At 41.9% G+C, this 19,972-nt stretch overlaps 2 pseudogenes; both read left to right on the plus strand.

The window, feature by feature from the left end:
* Window positions 1-3,690: 3,690 nt before the first annotated feature.
* On the plus strand, window positions 3,691-9,664 carry LOC102854107 (annotated as a pseudogene).
* A 4,125-nt stretch (window positions 9,665-13,789) lies between these two features.
* LOC102869422 lies at window positions 13,790-14,483 on the plus strand (annotated as a pseudogene).
* Window positions 14,484-19,972: the final 5,489 nt, after the last annotated feature.

Here is a 19,972-nt window from a genome sequence, read left to right on the forward strand (position 1 = left end):
TCATAGAAGGTCTTCCTCTATTTTGCTGACCCTCCAGCTTTCCAAGAATGATTCCAAGGTCTGGCTTATCCTAAAAACTGCTTAAAATATGTGAGATTCCAAGCACTGTTGTTGTTGTTGTTATGTGCCGTCGAGTTGCTTGCGACTCAGAGCGACCCTATGTACAACAGCCCTAAACCGTGCTCTATCCTGTGCTAATCGCACTGTCTCTGACACACTCATTCCGATTACCCCAGTCACCGAATCAGTCCACCTCATAGAGGGCCTTCCCCTCTTGCATCATCCCTCCACCCTACCAAGCATGATGTTCCTCTCCAAGGACCTGTCCCTCCTTACAACATGTCCAAAGTATCCCAGAATCCTTGCCTTCAAGGAGCAGCCTGGTTTAACCTTTTCCAGGATGAATCTGTTTGTTTTCTTGGCAGTCCATGATACATTCAATACTCTTCTCCAGCACCACAGCTCAAAGGCATCAATTTTCCTTCTATCCTTCCTAGTCATTGTCCAACTCTCTGATGCATAACAAGTGATTGCAATCAGACACACCTTAGTCTCCAGAGTGACACCATTGCTCTTCAGTACCTTGGAGAGGTCCCTAACAGCAGACTTTCCCATCGCAATATGTTTTTTGGTTTCCTGGCTACTGGTGCCAAGAGTGTTGACCGTGGAGCCAAGCAGACTAAAGCTGTTAACAATCCTCAATCTCTTCACCATCCATGCTGCCAGTTGGTCCAATGGTGAGATCTTTGTCTTCTTGACATTGAGCCTCAATCCATACTGAAGGCTGCAGTCCTTGGCCCTCTGAAGCAAGCATTTCAGGTTCTCCTCAGTTTCAGCAAGCAGGGTTGTGTCATCTTCATTACGCGGAATGTAGCACTGGCCAATCCTAAAAAAATGCCCAAAATATGAGATGGAGCATCACCATCCCTGTCTTAAGAAGTGCATGGTTTCACTTTTTTCAAGGTGCATTTGTTCTTTTGGCAGTGCATGCGATGTTCAGTACCCCTATAAGAGCACAACTCAAAAACATTGATGATTCTTCTGTCAACATTAGTCATTGTCTAACTTTCATATACATGGTAAGTAATTGACAAGACCGTGGGTTGAGTCAGATGCACCTTAGTTTTTAAACAGACATCACTGTTCATTAACATATTTAACCATAACTGTCACCTATTGAACTATTAAAGTCTGCACAGGCAGCGTTGTTGTTTTATCGAGCTGAGAATGTCACATAGCGACCCCATGAACAACAAAAAGCTGAACCTCGCCCTGTCCTGTGACATCCTCATCGTCTCCGACATTCTTGAGCCCATTGCTACGATCATTGTGTCCATCCATTTTTTTGAGGATCTTCCTCTCTTGCTGAGCCTCCAGTTTCCCAAGCATGATGTCCCTTTCCAAGAAATAACCTCTTGTAGCAACATGGCCAAGGTACCTCAGATGAAGCTTCACTATCCGTGCCTGTGTGGTGTGCACTGTGGCTGCGCTTGCTCCAAGATACACTTGGTTGTTCTTTTGACAGTCTTCTCCAACACCACCGCTCAAAAGCATAGATAATTCTCTGTTATCCTTATGATATCTGGCTCTCAGATGCATAAGTAAATAATTGAAAAGACCAGAGCTTGAAACAGGTGCACCTTATTCTGCAAACTGATATAATTGCCCCTTAGTGATCTGGAGAGGTCCGTGACAGCAGACTTGCCCAATACAGTGTCTCTTGCTCCACTACTGCTGGTACCAAGGGTGTTGATTGTTGATCCAAGTAAGATGAAATTGTTGACAGCTTCAGTCTTTGCTCCATCTACTATGCTGTTGTCTATCAACCTTGTGGTGAGAAGTTTTGTCTTCTTGATGTTGAGGTATAATCCATATTGGAGGCTGTAGTCTCTCATCTTCTGCAGCAAGCATTGTAAGTCCTCCTTGCTTTTTGTGAGGAGTAAGTAAGGTTTTTATCTTCTGCATAATGGAGGCTGTTGATGAGTCTTCCTCAGTCTTGACACATTGTTCTTCTTCATAGAGTCCAGCTTTTTGAATGATTTTCTCAGCATACAGATTGAGTAGTTATGGAGAAAGGATATAGCCCTGACACACACCTTTCTTGATTTTAAATCCAGCAGTGTTCCCTTACTCTGTTTGCATGGCAGCTCCTTTTAAGTGAAAATTGTTTCTTTCTTATTTCAATATTATTTACTCACAGTATGTTCCAATTAGGATCTCGCATTTCCATTGTAAAATAAGTGTTATTCTATCACAGGTCGTTGTTTCTGGTAGCAATTGAATAGCAAAGATGATGGCTTTTCTATATTACCTCCCTTTTTCTTCGTCTTTCAAAATAGCAAATCTTATTCAGTAGTGCATACTTGGATAAAATATAACAAATTTGGAATGTCAGAGATTATGCTGTGTCTTACAGTCTCTGAAAACTTGCTGGAAGGTCAGCTATGAGTTTATTCAGACTCAGTGGCAATGAGTGTGAGTAATTGTCTTTCAGGACAAATTTACTGCACTGTTTAGATTTTGCATTCCAAAATCAGACAATATAGATTTGAATTACAGCTCTAGCAGTGAGTCCTTGTACAATGTTGCTTAAGCTTCCAATATTTCTTCTATGAAAATGGGGATAACCACAGTGTAAATTTAATAAGAACAGATCACTGTGAGCCGTCCAAGTCCCACCCCACACAGCTAAACTCAGCACATCACCACAAAACAAACTACTGTCCGTAGAGTCCATTTCAACTCCTGGTGATGACCTGGTGTGGAACAGTAGAACTATTCCATAGGACTTTCAAGAATGATGTCCTTTCAGAAGCAGACTATCAGATCTTTGATGTGAGACACCTCTGGCTTTGAACTACCAACCTTTAGTTAGGTTAGTAGTTGAATGCGTAACCATTTGTGTTGCCCGAGGCCTACATCATATCATTGCTGTTGTGTCACTGTGTACTGTCTAGTCAGAACTAACTCATAGTTGACCCTTCAGTGGGTTTTCATATCATAGCTTCTCTCCAAACACAAGCATGAACCTCTTGTACACAAAACCAGCCTTGAGATTTTTTTAAAAAGTGTAGGGTTTACTGAAGGTTAGAGAGCTCTGGTAGCCTGGTGGTAAGGAGCTACACAGCAATGCCAAGAGCATATGGTTCAGATCCACCAGCTGCTCCACAGGAGAAGGATGGACAGTCTCCTCTGTGGGATGAACTGCCTCTGAAAACCCACTGGAGGGTCAGCTATGGGTCGGTTCTGACTTGACAGTACACTGCAACAATTGAAGGTTTAGTATTGAGATAGTGGGGCAACCTAAATTCTAGTCCATGAAGTAAATCTTCCCTTAAAAAATAAAGAGCTGCTGTTTTTTTCATCCACTCCTCTGTCCATAGCAACTCCCTTGGACCTGTCGGTTCTCACCCATCTGTAGCCCACCCTACCCAGACAGGACTCACACTAGATCCTCATTTAGGTGAGAGGAAACCCAAACTGTTAGGAGCCAATGACTGTTCCTTTTATATGAGAAGCAGTATTTCTTTCTGTTCACTAGGCTCAGCTTTACTGTTCTCCACTACTATCATTGTTCTAGTTCATGGCACCACCATGGACAGTGGGAGAAGATATACCCATCCTGCACGGTCCCATCACCCATGGACATGCCCACATCCCTCAACCGTCCCATCCCCTGTGTGTGCAGTCATGTCCCTGTTCCATCCCATCACCAGTGCGCATGGTCAGCTGGGAGCCAGGCTGTTGTGATCCCTAGGTCTCTCACGGGCTGATTTTCAGAAGTAGGCCACCAAATCTTTCTGCCCAAACCATCTCAGTCTGATACTGGTTGTGCAGCATGATAGCCATTTGCAGTCCTCCGCAGACACATGGATGGCAGTTGGACCTGAGGCGCATTGGCTGGGAATTGAGTCAGGATCTCCCACAGAGAAGGTGAGAATTCTACCACTGACTCACCGTGCCTCCATTAGGGCTACTTGGAGAGTCAGTAACTCCTTGAATATTTCCAAGAGTAATTACAGTGAGTGCTCTTATTTGGGGTAATGTGGGTTGTGATGTACTTCCCTTGCTAGGGAGCTCTGGTGGCATGGTCTGAAGGCATTTCTAATTTGCTAACGCAAAGGCATTCCTAATCCACCTGAGGCTCTGAGGGGGAAAGGCAATCTCCTCGCATGTGATTTCTGGCCTTGGAAACCCAGTGGAGGGCCAGCTCTGCGCTTGTTCCAAGTGCCTACAGTCTGTCAGTCAGAAGCGGGAAGTCTCATATCCACCCTGGCCTAGCCGACTCATCAGTTCTCATCTTCCCGTTCAAACAAAAGGTCCTAGTTTGCTTGTTTGTAATTTGATGTCACTCCTTGCCAGCGTTTTAGGGTTTATTTTCTCTGTCTAGTAGATTGGTACATTTTTTTTCAATAAATTTTCCCAGACATTTCCTTTTTGAAATGTCATTTCAAGCCTTTCATCAGCTTAGCTAGTAAGGTATTCAACATTCTCTGTAAAGATGTGCTTCTGGGGGAGGGATGTTTTGTAATAGCAGATTGGAGATGGTTAATAATGATCATGAAATGGTCCCTACTCATGTGGAAATTACGGACTTATCCCAAGGAAGGGAGACCATATGCTCCTAGGAGGCCTGGTGGTGCTGTGGTTAAGCACTTGGCTGCTCTGGGTTGAACCCAGTAGCAACTTTGAAGAAGAAATGACTGTGTGATCGCCTGTAAAAACCACACAATCCCTGTGGGACAGTTTTACTCTTTGCTCTAGGTTTGCATTGAATTGGAATCTACATGATGGCACACAATAAAAAATCATTTTATGGTCTTTATGGTCTGTTCTTTTATTATTTTGGAAAGTTAAAAAATATAATCAGTCTGAAACCATTTCTTTAATTTCTTGTAGCTAATGATTTTTCACTCATAAAAACTAAGAAACTTACTGTTTGGAAAGTTAAATGAAAACTCAGCAGAATGAGAGTATTTATTGCCTCCAAAGAAGGTTGCTCATTGTAGATTATCCAGGAGCCAGTAATGAATGTGTACTATCAGAGGCCAGGAATTTAAGGGGGTGAATTTCCCAGGGTTTAATCATTTCATAAGGCCTCTGAGTGTGACTTTTTCCCCAATAATCTACTTATCTCAGTAATTTACTCCTCCTACTGCATTGCAAGGAAAATGAGTCTCCCAGGTTGTTTGCATGATAAGTAGCTGGGAATTGTGTGTGCCTTTCAAGAAGCAGCCCTGAGTTAATTGTAGCAGCCTGAGCTAATGGTTTCCCATGTTAGTTGGCAGGTTAAGTGAAGAAGAGGGCTTGAAAACACCCTTTATCACAAGTACTATGCATTTGAAAAGCTGAAATCTTATAAATGTTTGCTGCATGGATATATTTTTCCCTTGCAATATAAGTGGGTGAGAAAAATGTTCTTCTATTAGAGGTAGGACTAGACATGTTGCAAACAGCTCTGGATGTTGGCCACTTGGAAGTGGGGACATTTTGTTTTTCTAGTGGATCACACTAATTTGCCCTCCTCACCCCATTCTATCCCCTTTTTTGTTTGCTTGGTTGTGTGGTTTGTTTTTTTTTTAAGTGAAGTGACAGTATAAGCTGTTTGTGACAAACAACTGGACGGACACACTGCGGGAAGTAAGTAATGAAGTATGCTTCCTGAAATTTCCTGATTGTATTTCCTTTTGGAGGGGGTCACTTAATTTTCTTTTTAAAAACGTTAATGCTATAATCATAAATTGTTGCTGTTATGTGCCATTGAGTCGTTTGTACATAGTGACCCTATGTACAAGAGCACTAAACGCTGTTCTATCCTGTGCCAACCTCTCCGTCTCAAACCACTCATTCCCACCACTCCACTAACAGAATCGATCCATCTCATCGAGGGTCGTCCTCTCCTGTGCCATCCCTCCACTCTCCCAAATATGATGTCCCTCTCCAAGGACCAGTCCCTCCTTGCAACATGCCCAAAGTATGTCAGATGAAGCTTCAGAATCTTTGACTCCAAGGAGCATTCTGGCTTCACCCTCTCCAGGACAAACCTGTTTATTCTCCTAGCAGTCCATGGTATATTCAACATTCTTCTCCAGCACCACAGCTCAAAGGCATTAATTCTCTTTCTATTATCCCTATTCACTGTCCAACTCTCCAGTGCATAGCATGTAAATGCGAAGACCATAGCCTGGATCAGGCACAACTTAAATCTCCAGCCTGACATTGTTGCTCTTCAATACTCTTGAGAGGTCCTTCACAGCTGACTTTCCCAATGCAATGTGTCTCTTGATTTCCTGGCTGCTGTTACCAAGAGTGTTGACTGTGGAAGCAAGTAAACTAAAACTGTTAACTATCTTAATCTCTTCACATCCATACTGATGCTGTCAATTAACCCAGTGGTGAGAATCATAAATTAATAAGTGCAAATATAGTTTCTGATTTTGAAAGAAGACCATCAGAATAGAGTTTTGTCCAAAAGGAATAAATCAGAATCTTCTGTGATTAAGGTACAGAGAGAGCCTCACAGAGTTTTAAAATTGAAATGATGGTATAGAGAGGGATGAGAGTGATTTATAAATTGGATCAGAACATATATACCTCACTTTTCACTTATCAGTATGATTAGGTTTCAACAGCCAGGTTCAACAACAACTTCCAAATACATCATCACATAGCTTCCAAATACATCATCACATTACTGCCAAGTACATCGTCACATAACTGCTAAATCATCATCATATAGCTACCAAACACACTGTTGCATAACTGCCAAATATATCATCATATAACTGCCAAACGACCGAGAATCATGGCCCAACCAGGCTAACACATACCTTGCCCTTCACCATTCATTGTTAGCAGGCATATATCATTAATATGTAAAATAGTTGGGAAGTGGATTTTTCACAAGTGTTGTAAATGTGAAAAGTTTGGATAATAAAAAGCTGCTAAATGAGGAGTAGGTATACTATGTTTCGCACATTAACAGCTGTTAGGTAAAACTCAAAGTCTAGAGGGAGAGAGCAGGTTCCTTTCTGAAAGGAGGATGTAAGGAAAAAAGAAGAACCAGAAGTACCTGCCTTCTCTCTCTTCCTGTTCTCGCTCTCACCTTTTCAAGGGATCCTTGTCTAACTCCCATGAAAGGAAGTTATGCCCTCATACACTTCCTTTTACAGTGTTTCTTCCAACTATATTTTCATGTTCTTTGTATCATCAAATTATTATTGGACCTTCCTCAAAAGAATCTAAACTCTCATGAGTGTGCAAGGACCTTGCCTGCTTTTACACACCATTCTGTTCTCAATTACCTGGTAGTTAATGAATTAACAAATAGATAGATAGATAGATAGATAGATAGATAGATAGATAGATAGATAGATGAATGGAAGTACAGTTGTCAAATTTCTGACAAAGGATATTCAGGGAAAGTAATTAGTAAACTGGTGGTGACACAGAAACAATTTTGAGTAAAAGGATGAAAAAACCATTTAGGACAAAAGGAGAAAGGAAGAAAAGAATCATGAATTTGGAAATTCAAAAGATACTTTGGAAGCAGTCATCCTGCAACCTGTGTGTGTGCTATCTCATGAATGAACTGACTGTGGGATCTTAAAATGAGAAAATAATAAAATTTTAGGATTGTTTGTTAGTTTGGTTTTGTTTTTTTTAAGAAATAAGTGAGTGATTAGGTCAACCAGATATTAAGCAGAAAATAGATTGCTGTGATTTTGAAAATAATTTAATCTCTGGTAGTATGGGCAGGGAGCCGTAAGGAAACCAACAAGAGCTATTGACTGCACCTAAGGACAAGTAATAGTGGGAAACTAGTGCTGCCTTTACAGGGAGCTCTGATGGCTCAGTGGTAAGGAGTGCACTGCTAATCCAAAGGTGGTGGTGGTGGTTGTTAAGTGCCATCAAGTCATACCTATGAACGCAAGACCTGAACACTTGTATAATTGTCATCGTTTCTCCAAGCTCATAGACTTTCTGGAGGCAAGCTATTTCAGAAATGGATGCCACTCCTGCTTCCAAGCTTGAATCCACCAGCTGTTCCTAGGAGAAAGGATGATCTTCTTCCCATGCAGTTTATAACCTCTAAAATCCTGCTGAAAGATCAGTGATGAATCTCTTCTAACTCAATGGCACATAACACCATCCTCCAAAGGAATAAGGGGGAAAGTGATGCCACTGGAGCACATTAAGAAGATTAGAACCCACCACAACAAGATAAAGGTAAACAACCCGATTGAAAAATGGGCACAGGATATGAACAGACACTTCACCAAAGAAGACATTCAGATGGGCAACAAGCACATGGAGAAATGTTCAAAATCCCCAGCTAAGAGAGATGCAAATCAAAACAACTATGAAATATCATCTCACCCCAGTAAGAATAACAAAATTCAACAGAACAGCAAACAACAAATGCTGGTAAGGTTGTCGAGAAACTGGAACCCTTATTCAATGTAGATGGGAGTGTAAAATGGTGCAACTACTATGGAAGGCAGTATGGCTCTTTCTCAAAAAGTTGTAAATAGAAATACCATTTGACCCAGCAAATGGGAATATACCCCAAAGAAACCATAACCACCACCCAAGCAGATATAGGCACACCATGTTTATCACCACTTTGTTCATAATACCAAAGAGTTGGAAGCAACCTAAGTGCCCATCAGCAAATGAATGGATAGAGAAGCTGTGGTATATTCACACAATGGAATACTACGCTGCATTGAAAAAGAGGAACTCATGAACTATTATTCAAAATGGGTGACCCTGGAGGACATTATGCTGAGTGAAATATCTCAGTTACAAAAGAACAAATACTGCATAGTGCCACGGTTGTAAAATGGGACTGACATCAGGGTTGGGGGGAGACTGAGATAGAGGGGATAAATTATGTATACTGCATTGAAACAGAAGAGGTAGAGGACTGTTTAAAAGGGATATGTGATTAGGTATTATTGTCATGACAGGAATCCAGAGTGATGGCTGCATAGTGGAGTGGACTTAGGGGGAGGGATTGTATAACAATGAAATTATTTTTCTTTAACTTTTCAAAGAGAAGAGCGAACTTGAGGGGGAGGGGTGTTCAGGGAGAAAAGTACAACAATGAATGACTGGAAATCCAAAGTCTCTGTATATTTTCATTAAAATTAATAATAAAATAAAAGTACACTAGAACCAGAGGGGCTGGCAGAAAACAGAAGATGTGGTTGTAAAAGACCAGGAATTTGAACTCACACACTGTCTCTTGGGAAAAGGATAAAGCAGTATGTTTCTGTAAAGATTTACTGTCTTGGCAGAGTCGTGATCTACTCATTGGTAGTGGGTTTGGTTTGGATACATTTCTCATATATCATCATCTTTGTAGATTCAAGCAAAATTCTGAAAAAGTCTCTGAGTATAGTTATTTGTTATGGAGGGTCCCATCAGCCACGACTGGTTGCCAAATCCAGAGTCACCAATTAGTTTATAGGTTTTCAGTGGAAACTGGCAGTGGCTGTGAACTTGGACAGTTGCAGATTTCTCAAGTATTCTTATGTTGTGGTGAAACTGAAAGTGGCAGATCATTTGGGCCAAGTAAAGAGTAAGTCTTTTGGAATGACAGTTTCATAATTTCTACAACCAGTTCAAGGAAGTTGCTGCAGTTACTGAAACTGTATAGCAATTGATTACTTTTTATTAAGAATGGCTTTCTTCATTCCAAACCATGAACTTCACTTTCTGCAACAAAACTACATAAGAAGCAAATTATATTTATTGAATGACAATTGCACTGCTAGTTTTCTGCTTTTTAAAGAATAAAAAACTGATGAACAAGAAGGGAAAAAAAATCTCTGAGCATATTCATTCTGCTTATATAGGGAATTTTCATGAGATATTCTAGCAGCAAAGCATATTATTCATTGGGCTGCTAACTGACAGGTCAGCAGTTCGAATCCCCAGCCACTCCGGGTAAGGGCAGTCTGCTCCTGTCAAGATCTATGCCTTGAGAAACCAAGCAGAGGATCCTATGTGCCCAGACTGAGTCAATGACACTGTTTTGTTTGGGGTTTCGTGAAAGAAGGAACCTTGGTGACATAATTCATTATGTGTTGGGCTGCTGACCAAAAGGTCAGCAGTTTGAATCCACCAGCTACTTCTCATGTGAAAGATTTCAGCCTTGGAAGTGAATGGAGGGTCATTATGAGTAAGAAATTACTTGACAACAATCCAGCTGGTTTTGGCTTTAGTTTATAAACTAGGGAGAAGAATAATCTGCATTATTGAGTCTCAGAATCCCCCTCCCTAATGTATCATCTGTTTTTTTGGTTTTGCTTATGATCATATTTCATAACTTGAAATTATATTTGTCAGTCTTTACCTTGATGCTGTCTAGATTTTTAATCACTGAATCTAAAGATATAAAGGAATTCCTTAATAATTTTCCCCTAATTTTGAAAATTTTCTTTGTTGTATTTAAAATTTTGATTCTTTGACTTTTATCCTGATATGAGATACAGACTCTGCTTTTTCTTTCTGAGATGGCTGTGTGTTTAGAAATGCAATTGTTCCAGTGCCATTTATTTTAAAAGTTCATCTTTCTACCTTCTGATTATTGATGTCACATTGATTAGTAATTTTTAAGGTTAAGATTTTTAAAAAAACATGTTTTATTGTGCTTTGAGTGAAAGTTAGTAGAGTGAATTGTTTTATTCAGTCAATACTCATACAGATTTTGTTCAATGACATTAATTACAAACCCACTGTAATTAAATAATATTTTCCCCTGTGATTTGCCCTTTCACTAATCTTTCTACCGTATTCCTTCCTGCCGTCTGAGCTTTCTTTCTAAGCAGTGCTTCCCTTTTGATCTTATATGATTAATTGCTCTAAAGAGTAAGTACCTCCCTGGCAGTGGTATTTGCTTTATAAGCATGTTTATTGTTTGGCTGAAAATTGATACATAGGTTTCTGTTTAAGTGCCATCAAGTCAGCTATGACTCATACTGACCCTATGAACAGTGGATCAGAACTTTGCCCTAGCCTGTGCCTTCTTCATCATCTCAGATACACTTGAGCCCATTGATACAGTCGCTGCATCAGTCTGTCTTGTCAGGGGGTATCCTCTCTTTCTCTCTCTCGATACCCTTCTTCTTACACTTTACAGTTTAATTCCAGGCTCTAATAGTTAGTAAGGGATTTAATCTCTGAGGTCCACCTAATATGAATTAGATCAACAAGTTGGGTAATTTTTACAATTTTTCATTTTCTTCCATATTGTTCTTCCATTTTATCCATTTTATCTATCTGGCAGTTAATTTTAAGTGCTAGAAATTTATTTTATCTTTTTGGCAAGAAATATATCTAAAATATGTGATGTCCCTTAATAAATCTTTTCTTACCTGTTTTAAAACTAAGACATCTTTCTGAAGAAAATATAGACTTGAAAAATGAAATAACTCTAGTTCTAACCTTTGACCAGGGCTAACACATAAATTCATTTATATATTTTTTAATTTGCTTTTCTTGCCCTAAAATATATTAGCTAAGCTATGATAGCAAAGCGAACCAGCCATATAGTAACAATCTGTTGTTGTTGTTATTATTGTGTACCAATGAGTCCAAACCGACCCATACCTGACCCTTCAGTGAATTTTCAGGGCCAGTAAATCACATGGGAGGAGTTTTTCCAATTGCCCAACTTTCTCTCATGGAGCAGCTAGCTGCTGGATTCAAACCATGTGTCTTTGGGATTGCAGCACAGCGTCTTACCACTAGGCCACCAGAGCTCCCTAGTAACAATCTAGTGGTTTGTAAAATAGAACTGCATTTCTGTATCATATAACCCCTCAGCAGTGAGCAATGAAGGGTGGAAGAAGTCAGGCTCCCTTTTGTTTTTTGAAGTGAGATTTGTGGAGAAAAATTTACACACAGTAAAATTTGCTATTTTTTAAATGACCAATTTTATGAGTTGGACACATATAACTTGTATAACCACCACAACACTGAAAATACTGGGTATTTCTTACCACCCCAAATTTTTGCTCCATCCTCCTTTATAGTCAAGCCCCACGACCAACATAACTCCTGGCCACCACCTGGCAGCTTTGCCTCTTCCTGGTATTGTTCTTGGCCCACTTTCTCCCTTGTGGATCATCATTGGCTCATAAAGAGAGCTACGTCATAGCATGTTGCCCCTGTTCTGGGAAGAAGAGAGCACTAAGCACACATCCTTAATGACCTCAGACCTGGAAGTGAGACCTGTCACTTCTACTCACTTTCCATTATTGGACTTTAGTACATCCTCCCACCACCACCATCACCACCACCACCACCTGGAAGAGACACTCTAGTCCTTTAGAAGGTCCTGAGCATACACTTTCTCCCCAAGCAACACATCTTCAAACTTCCTCTAGTACTACATCCAACTTAAAGTCCAGGACTTCTGGGGGATGGGGCATCTTCTCTCACAAGTAGTTCCTCGTGGCTGGTGAACTCGAAACTACAACACACACTGTTGTATCTCCTCAGGTCACTTCTGTAGGATAATGGTTCCTTTCAAAATGACATGGACTCCTGTCCAGTGTGCCAGCAACCATATGCAAACTTCATTTCTGTGTGGTTCTGACTTAGTTCCTGGATTCTGGCTGGATTCCTGCTGCCTCTTGCATTTTCAGAGCACCTGCCTTGGGGCTCCCTGGAGTGATAGCTCTAGAAGGAGCAATCGTGAACCTGAGCTTGGCCTCACCACTGAACGGCTTTGTCTGGCTTCATGGAAGCCTTTAAGACAGGCTGCTGTTAGAGGTCCAGCACTAACTGGCTTTGCTACCCCGGTGAGGTCCAAATTTTCTAGTTTTTTTCTGTTCCTTCCATCTTTGCCTGCAAGTTGGGCAATTCTTGCATAAACACATCTCTTTATTGTAACGGCACATTAAGAATTAACAAGCCACATACTAGGCATTTATTTCCTTAACTAAATAGATTTGAGTTATGATAGTCATTTTAATAGAAAAGTATGATACAATTTCTTATCACCTAATTTTTAGAATGAAGGTGTGAAGGGGTAAAAAAAATTCCTTTTAAAACACATACCTTTAAAATAAAATTTATAAAAGAGTCATCAAATAGTCCAAAAAGTATCATTGCCAGAACTTTTGATATGAGCAGAGAAATAAAGGGTGTTGACTAAAGTTGGCCTATTGCTAGTGAGTTGGTTCAGAGCCATAGGGACCCTCTGAAACAGGGTGGAAGTGCCCTTCTCAGATGCCCTAGTCCTGCAGTCTTCACAGAAGCGGGTTGCTACACCTTCCTCCTGAGGAGCGAGCTAATGAGTTGACTTCCATTTAGCAGTCAAGTGCCTCACCACTGTGCCACTAATGCTCCTGAGGGCTTGCTCATTAGAATCGGGTGAGGCCGGTAAGGCCTCTGTATTTACTAATCATTGTCTGGTTGACATTGCTGTTAGGTGAGTTGCCTTGTCATGGAGACTGCAAATGTAAGACTCCTCAGTTAGAACAAGTTAATGTCTCACTTTCATGAGAGAATGGCTGCTTAGGCACAGTTGTAAATTAGGATCATCAGATGAATCAATGAATATAAACCAGAAAAAAAATAAGAGTAGAGAACTCAAGGAGTTCACTTAAAAATACAGACCAAACTGACCAAAGGAGAAGAAAGAGTTCTCTGTGCATTGTAAACATGTAAATAGAAAGTTTATTGATAAATGTAAAAGCTGCTTATTTGAGGTCGGACCGGGCCGGGCCTGGCCTGATCGGGGGCGGGTGGCTGCGGCGGGCCAGACCCGGGGATGGCGATGTTCCGCAGCCTGGTGGCCTCGGCTGGCCGGGCCCACAGGCAGTGACAGTGGCCTGGAGGCGCAGTTCAGCTGCCCCATCTGCCTGGAGGTCTACCACCAGCCCGTGGCCATCGGCAGCTGCGGCCACACGTTCTGTGGGGAGTGCCTCCAGCCGTGCCTCCAGGTGCCATCCCCACTCTGCCCGCTCTGCTGCCTGCCCTTCGACCCCAAGGTGGAAAAGGCTGCCCATGTGGAGAAGCAGCTCTCGTCCTACAAGGCTCCCTGCCGAGGCTGCAACAAGAAGGTGGTCCTGGCAAAGATGCAGGTGCACGTCTCCTCCTGTGTGAAGGTCCAGGAGCAAATGGCCAACTGCCCCAAGTTCATCCCCGTGGTGCCCACATCGCAGCCCATCCCCAGCAACATCCCCAACCAGTCCACCTTCACCTGCCCCTACTGCGGCACCCACAACCTGGACCAGCAGGAGCTGGTGAAGCACTGTGTGGACAACCACCGCAGTGACCCCAACCGCGTGGTATGCCCCATCTGCTCAGCGATGCCCTGGGGGGACCCCAGCTATAAGAGCGCCAACTTCCTGCAACACCTCCTCCACCTGCACAAGTTCTTGTATGACACCTTTGTGGACTACAGCATCACTGAGGAAGCTGCCTTTCAGGCCACCCTGGCCCTGTCCCTCTCTGAGAACTGAAGGCCAACACGTTCCCATCCCAGGACGGCACACACCCTGGTGGCACCAGGGTCTGATATGCAGCGGGAAGCATCCCTCAATCCCTGCCGTCAAGCTCACTGGAGGGCTTCTCTGCAAGGTGTGGCCACACAGGGTGCTTGCGATCCCAGAATGGTGGAGTTGTTTGAAACCATGGAGACAGGCACTCGAGGCCCCAGCTGAGCAGACCCCCTGCCGTCCTGGCCCCCAGCCTCACCTGCTCATTTGGTACTGGCTTTTGTGATACCTAGAAATGCCGGCATTTTTCTATTTAAAAAAAAAAAAGCTGCTTATTTGGAAAATCTAATCGTGCTCACCAAGTTGTGCTAAGAAATCTGGAGACCAGTTGGCCAATTGACTGGAAGAGATCTATATCTATTCCCATCCCAAAGAAAGGTGACCCAACAGAGTGTGGAAACTATAGAACAATCTCACTGATTTCACATGCAAGCAAGATTTTATTGAAGATTATCCAAAAATGACTGGAACAACACATCAGCAGAGAATTACCAGAAGTCCAGGCTGGGTTTAGAAGGGGCCGTGATACTAGGAATATTGTACCTGATGTTAGATGGATCTTAGCTGAAAGCAGAGAATACCAGAGGAATGTCTATCTGTGTTTCATTGACTATGCAAAGGCATTTGACTGTGTGGATCATAACAAATTGTGGCTGACTCTGAGAAGAATGGGAATCCCAGAACACTTGATCGTGCTAATGCGAAACCTATATACTTGGACCAAGAGGCAGTCGTCAGAACAGAGCAAGGGAACACTGCATGGTTCAAAATTGGGAAGGGCGTACACCAGGGATGCAACCTATCTCCATACCTTTTCAACCTATATGCAGAACAGATTATCCAGGAGGCTGGGCTCTATGAGGAGAAATGTGGGGTCAAGATTGGGGGATGATTTATCAACAATCTGCGTTATGCGGATGACACAACCCTGCTTGCTGAAACTGAAGAGGACCTGAAGCACCTGCTGCAGAGTGTCAAGGACTGCAGCCTCCAATATGGATTGAGGCTCGATGTCAAGAAGACAAAGATTCTCACCACTGGACCAATCGGTAGCATCAGGATGTATGGTGAAGAGATTGAGATTGTACACAGCTTTAGTTTGCTTGACTCCACAGTCAACACTCTTGGCACCAGTAGCCAGGAAAATAAAAGGCTCATTGCGATGGGAAAGTTTGCTGTTAGGGACCTCTCCAAAGTACTGAAGAGCAATGGTGTCTCTCTGGAGGCTAAGGTGCATTTGATACAGGCCATGGTCTTCACAGTCACTTGTTATGCATCAGATTGTTGGACAGTGACCAAGGAGGATAGAAGGGGAATTGATGCCTTTGAGCTGTGGTGCTGGAGACGAGTATTGAATGTACCATGGACTGCTAGGAAAACAAACAGATTTGTCCTGGAAAGGGTTAAACCAGGTGGCTCCTTGGAGGCAAGGATTCTGAGGCTCTGTCTAGCATACTTTGGACATGTTGTGAGGAGAGACCGGTCCTTGGAGAAGGACATCATGCTTGGGAGGGTGGAGGGACGGCGCAGGAGGGGAAGGTCCTCTGTGAGGTGGATTGATTCAGTGACTGGGATAATCAGGATGGGAGTGTCAGAGACAGTGCGATTGGCACAGGACAGAGCAGAGTTTAGGGCTGTTGTACATAGGGTCGCTATGAGTCGCAAGCGACTTGACGGCACATAACAACAACAACAACTCTCATTTTCTTTCTTTAAAAGAAGAGCTTTGTGAAGTATTTAGGGGGAAATCAGCGACCGGAAACCCTGTGGAGCACAGCTCTGCTGTGATGCACCTGGGCTCTCCATGAGCTGCTCAGTGGGCATCTGGTGGTGGTGGAGGAATTAAATAGTTAAATGTATATCAATTATCATATAACACAAAAGAAAAAGTAAACCCCAAAGGTACCACATTCGTAATAACAAAGGGGATGAAAACACGCATGCTGAGATTTTATCAATAAGAAATTATGGCATATTGTTAGGTGTCCTCAGTCCTATAGAGAGTCTGTGAACAGCCAACCTGAATGAATGCTGCACTATCCTTTGCTATCATGATCGACTCTGACACACTAGAGCTCTTTGATGAAGTCTCTGTGTCAATCCATCTTATTGGGCGTCTTCCTCTTCTTTACTGACCATCCGTCTTTCCAAGTATGATATCCCTTTCCATGGAATAGTCTCTCATAGTTCCATGTTGAGGAAATTATGCTGAGTGAAATATCTCAGTCATGAAAGGACAAATACTGCACGACACCACTGTTATAAAACAGGACCGACATGGGGAGTTTGGAGGAAGACAGGAAAAGAGTGGATAGATAATGACCACTGCATTGGAACAGTTGAAGGAAAGAACTATTTAAAAGGAATATATGATTAGGCATTACATGTATGACAGCAGTCCAGAATAAGAGGTGTATTGCAAAGTGGATGGGGGGAGCGGGAGGGGGAGAGGAAAGAGAGGAAATTGTGCAACAATGAATGTTTTAAAAAGAAAGTGTGTGAGGGGGGAGAGAGGGAGGAAAGATGTGCAACAATGAATGGATGAAAATTCAGCTTTTCTGTAAAGTTTTATTAAAATCACAATTAAAATTAGAACAATTTTATTATTTAAGAAAACCTCCAAAACAATAAAGAACAGGAGACAAAACTTCACCATCTGTGCCTCTAGGGAGCACGTTGGCTCCACTTTTTCCAAGACATAATCAGTGTGTTCATTTGGCAGTCCATGGGTTATTCCCTCACTTTCTACACACCACAACTCTGCATCAGTTTTTCTTCTGCCATCCTTATTTATTGTCCAGCTCTCTGATATGTAGCAGGTGATTTAGAAGACCATGGCCTGAATCAGGCACACCTTAGTCTTTAAACTGACATCATTGCTCTTGAGTATTTTGGATAGCTCCCTGACAGCAGACAGTGCTGTGTCTCCCAATTTTCCTGACTACTGACTGCTCATGCTGAGAGTATTGATTGTTGATACAAGCAAGATGAGAGCATTGACAGCTTCAGTGCTTTCTCTGTCTAACGTGATTTGATTGTTGATCTGTGGTGAGGATCTTTGTTTTCTTGATGTTGTCATGTAATTCAGCTGAAGGCTGTAGTGTCTGGTCTTCCGCAGCAAGTGTTTCATATCCTCCTCACTCTAAGCAAGCAAGGTTGAGTCATCTGCATCATTCAGGTTGTTGATATGTCTTCCTCCAATCCTGATACCATATTTCTCTTCATAGAGTTCAGCTTCACAAATTATTTGCTCAGCATACAGATTAACTATGACATATAAGCTTATGATAATTAATAACTAAATGAAGATGTCTTCCTGAGAAGTACTGATTTCTAAAATAGTTTCAAGAGTAGCTAAAAACTTGAACAGAACAGTTACTGTGAGAGAAATTTGAGAAATGTACAAAGAATTGTCTGCTCCAAAATACTCTGGAGCGAGGCAATTTTATAGACTATTTCTTTCAAGCTTTCCAGGAACAAATGCTTTCCATGTTATATAAACTGTTCAGAATAGAGGAAAGCAGGAGATCTACACTGGTTGGTTAACATTATGTAGTCAGAATAACTCTGATTTCAAAACCCAAGAAAGGTGGTGTTGCACACTAAAGTGCAGGCCAGTCTCACTTGTGAATGTCATTACAAAAATTCTAAATAAAACACTAGCAAATTGAATCCAGTTCTCCACTGAAAGAATAAAACACTGTGTCTGAGTCAAATTAATCTCAAGAATATAAAGAGAACTTTTATTAGAAAACATATTAACACAATTCATCACATTAATAAACTGAAGGAGAACAACCATGTGATCAACTTAGATATTAAAAAAATTAACAGAACTCAGTAACATTTCTTACTTCAGTGTGGTGCATTTTTTTTTAAATCTTGAGAAACTAGGACTTAGTGCTGCATTTCCATGCTGAGTATCACAAACAAAAGCCAAAAATGCCAAACTCATTGCCATGAATTCACTTCTGACTTAGTCTTCAAACTAAGTGGCATCCAGTGGTAGTGGAATTAAATAGATAAATGTATGCCAACTATTATAACACAATAGAAAAAATATAAGCCCACAAAGGCAGCATATTCAGAATAGCAAAGGGAAAGAAAACATCCATCCTGAGATTTTATAAATAAGAGATGTTGTTATTGTTAGGAGCCCTTGAGATGAGGAGTCACTTTTGACTCATAATAGCCCTATTATGACTGGGAAGCACTTGGCGGTCTCCAAAGCTGTAGTTATAAAAGCAGAATCCACATACATCCCACACACCCCCAGCCCCTGATAGTTTGAACCACCGACACCCCCCCAGCCACTGATCATTTGAACCACTCGCTGACCTTTTGGTTAATAGCCAAGCACTTTTATCACTGTACTGCTGTGACTTCCTAATTACAAATCAAATGAAACCATTTTGTTTAATGGTAATAATTTAGAGAGTAGAGCAGGAACAAAGAAGACTAGCCCTTTTCACCACTGATACATGTTAGTGATTTGGAAGATTTCACCTCTCTGTTGGCCTAGTGGACAGGGAAGTGTGCTGCCAAGACAAAGGCAGGCAGATTGAACCCACTGGTTGCTCTTAGGGAGGAAGATGCACAGTCTCCTCCTGTGTAATTTACAGCCACTGAAAACCTTCTAGGGGGTCAGCTAGGCCAGATGTGACTGCAGCACATAGTAACAGCAGCAGCCTGTGGAGTAGGGAGTTGCTACCATTTGTACCAGCCAATGGGACAACTCTCTGGTGGTTTGAATCCACCAATGATGCCTCGGGAGAAATTGGGCCATTTCTTTCATGGGATTTAGAGCCTCTGAAAACTCAACTGGAAGGCCCGCTATGTATTTATTGGTCATGAGTCTACAGCAGAGAGCTTTACTTTTTTTTTTTTTTAATTTCTGCAGTAAGGAAAGTAAAACAAAATTAATAAAAGAGGAAGGACAATTACCATGTTTGCAAATACTTATAGTTGTCTACCTGGAAACCTCAAGAATCCACTGAAAATTAAAAGCAAACAAACAAACACCCAACCAACCACCAAGTAATTTGTCAATTATAAAAGAAACATACAAAATGGCATCATTTCCCCATCGTGGTCCTAACCAATTAAGATAATGTCAGAGAGGGGAAGGTCTCAATAACAATAGAAGTGGGTGGCCTAGTGGTAAGAAGCTGCCCTGAAATTCCAACAGCATGCAGTTTGAATCACCAGCTGCTCCAGAGGAGAATGGGCATTCTCCTCCCATGTGATTTACTGCCTCTGAATACTCTCGAAGAACGGTCAGCTCTGGGTTAGTTCCAATTCAATGGCATACAACAACAACATGAAGAAAACTGTAAAACATTTAGACTAGGGTCAAAACCCAACTGCTCTACTCAGACTGACTTCTTGTTGTTGTTGTTATGTGCCGTCGAGTCGTTTCCGACTCATAGCGACCCTATGCACAACAGCCCTAA

This window comes from Elephantulus edwardii, unplaced genomic scaffold, assembly GCF_000299155.1.
Source record: "Elephantulus edwardii isolate Elephantulus edwardi_28Jun2011 unplaced genomic scaffold, EleEdw1.0 scaffold00286, whole genome shotgun sequence".
Taxonomy (NCBI): domain Eukaryota; kingdom Metazoa; phylum Chordata; class Mammalia; order Macroscelidea; family Macroscelididae; genus Elephantulus; species Elephantulus edwardii.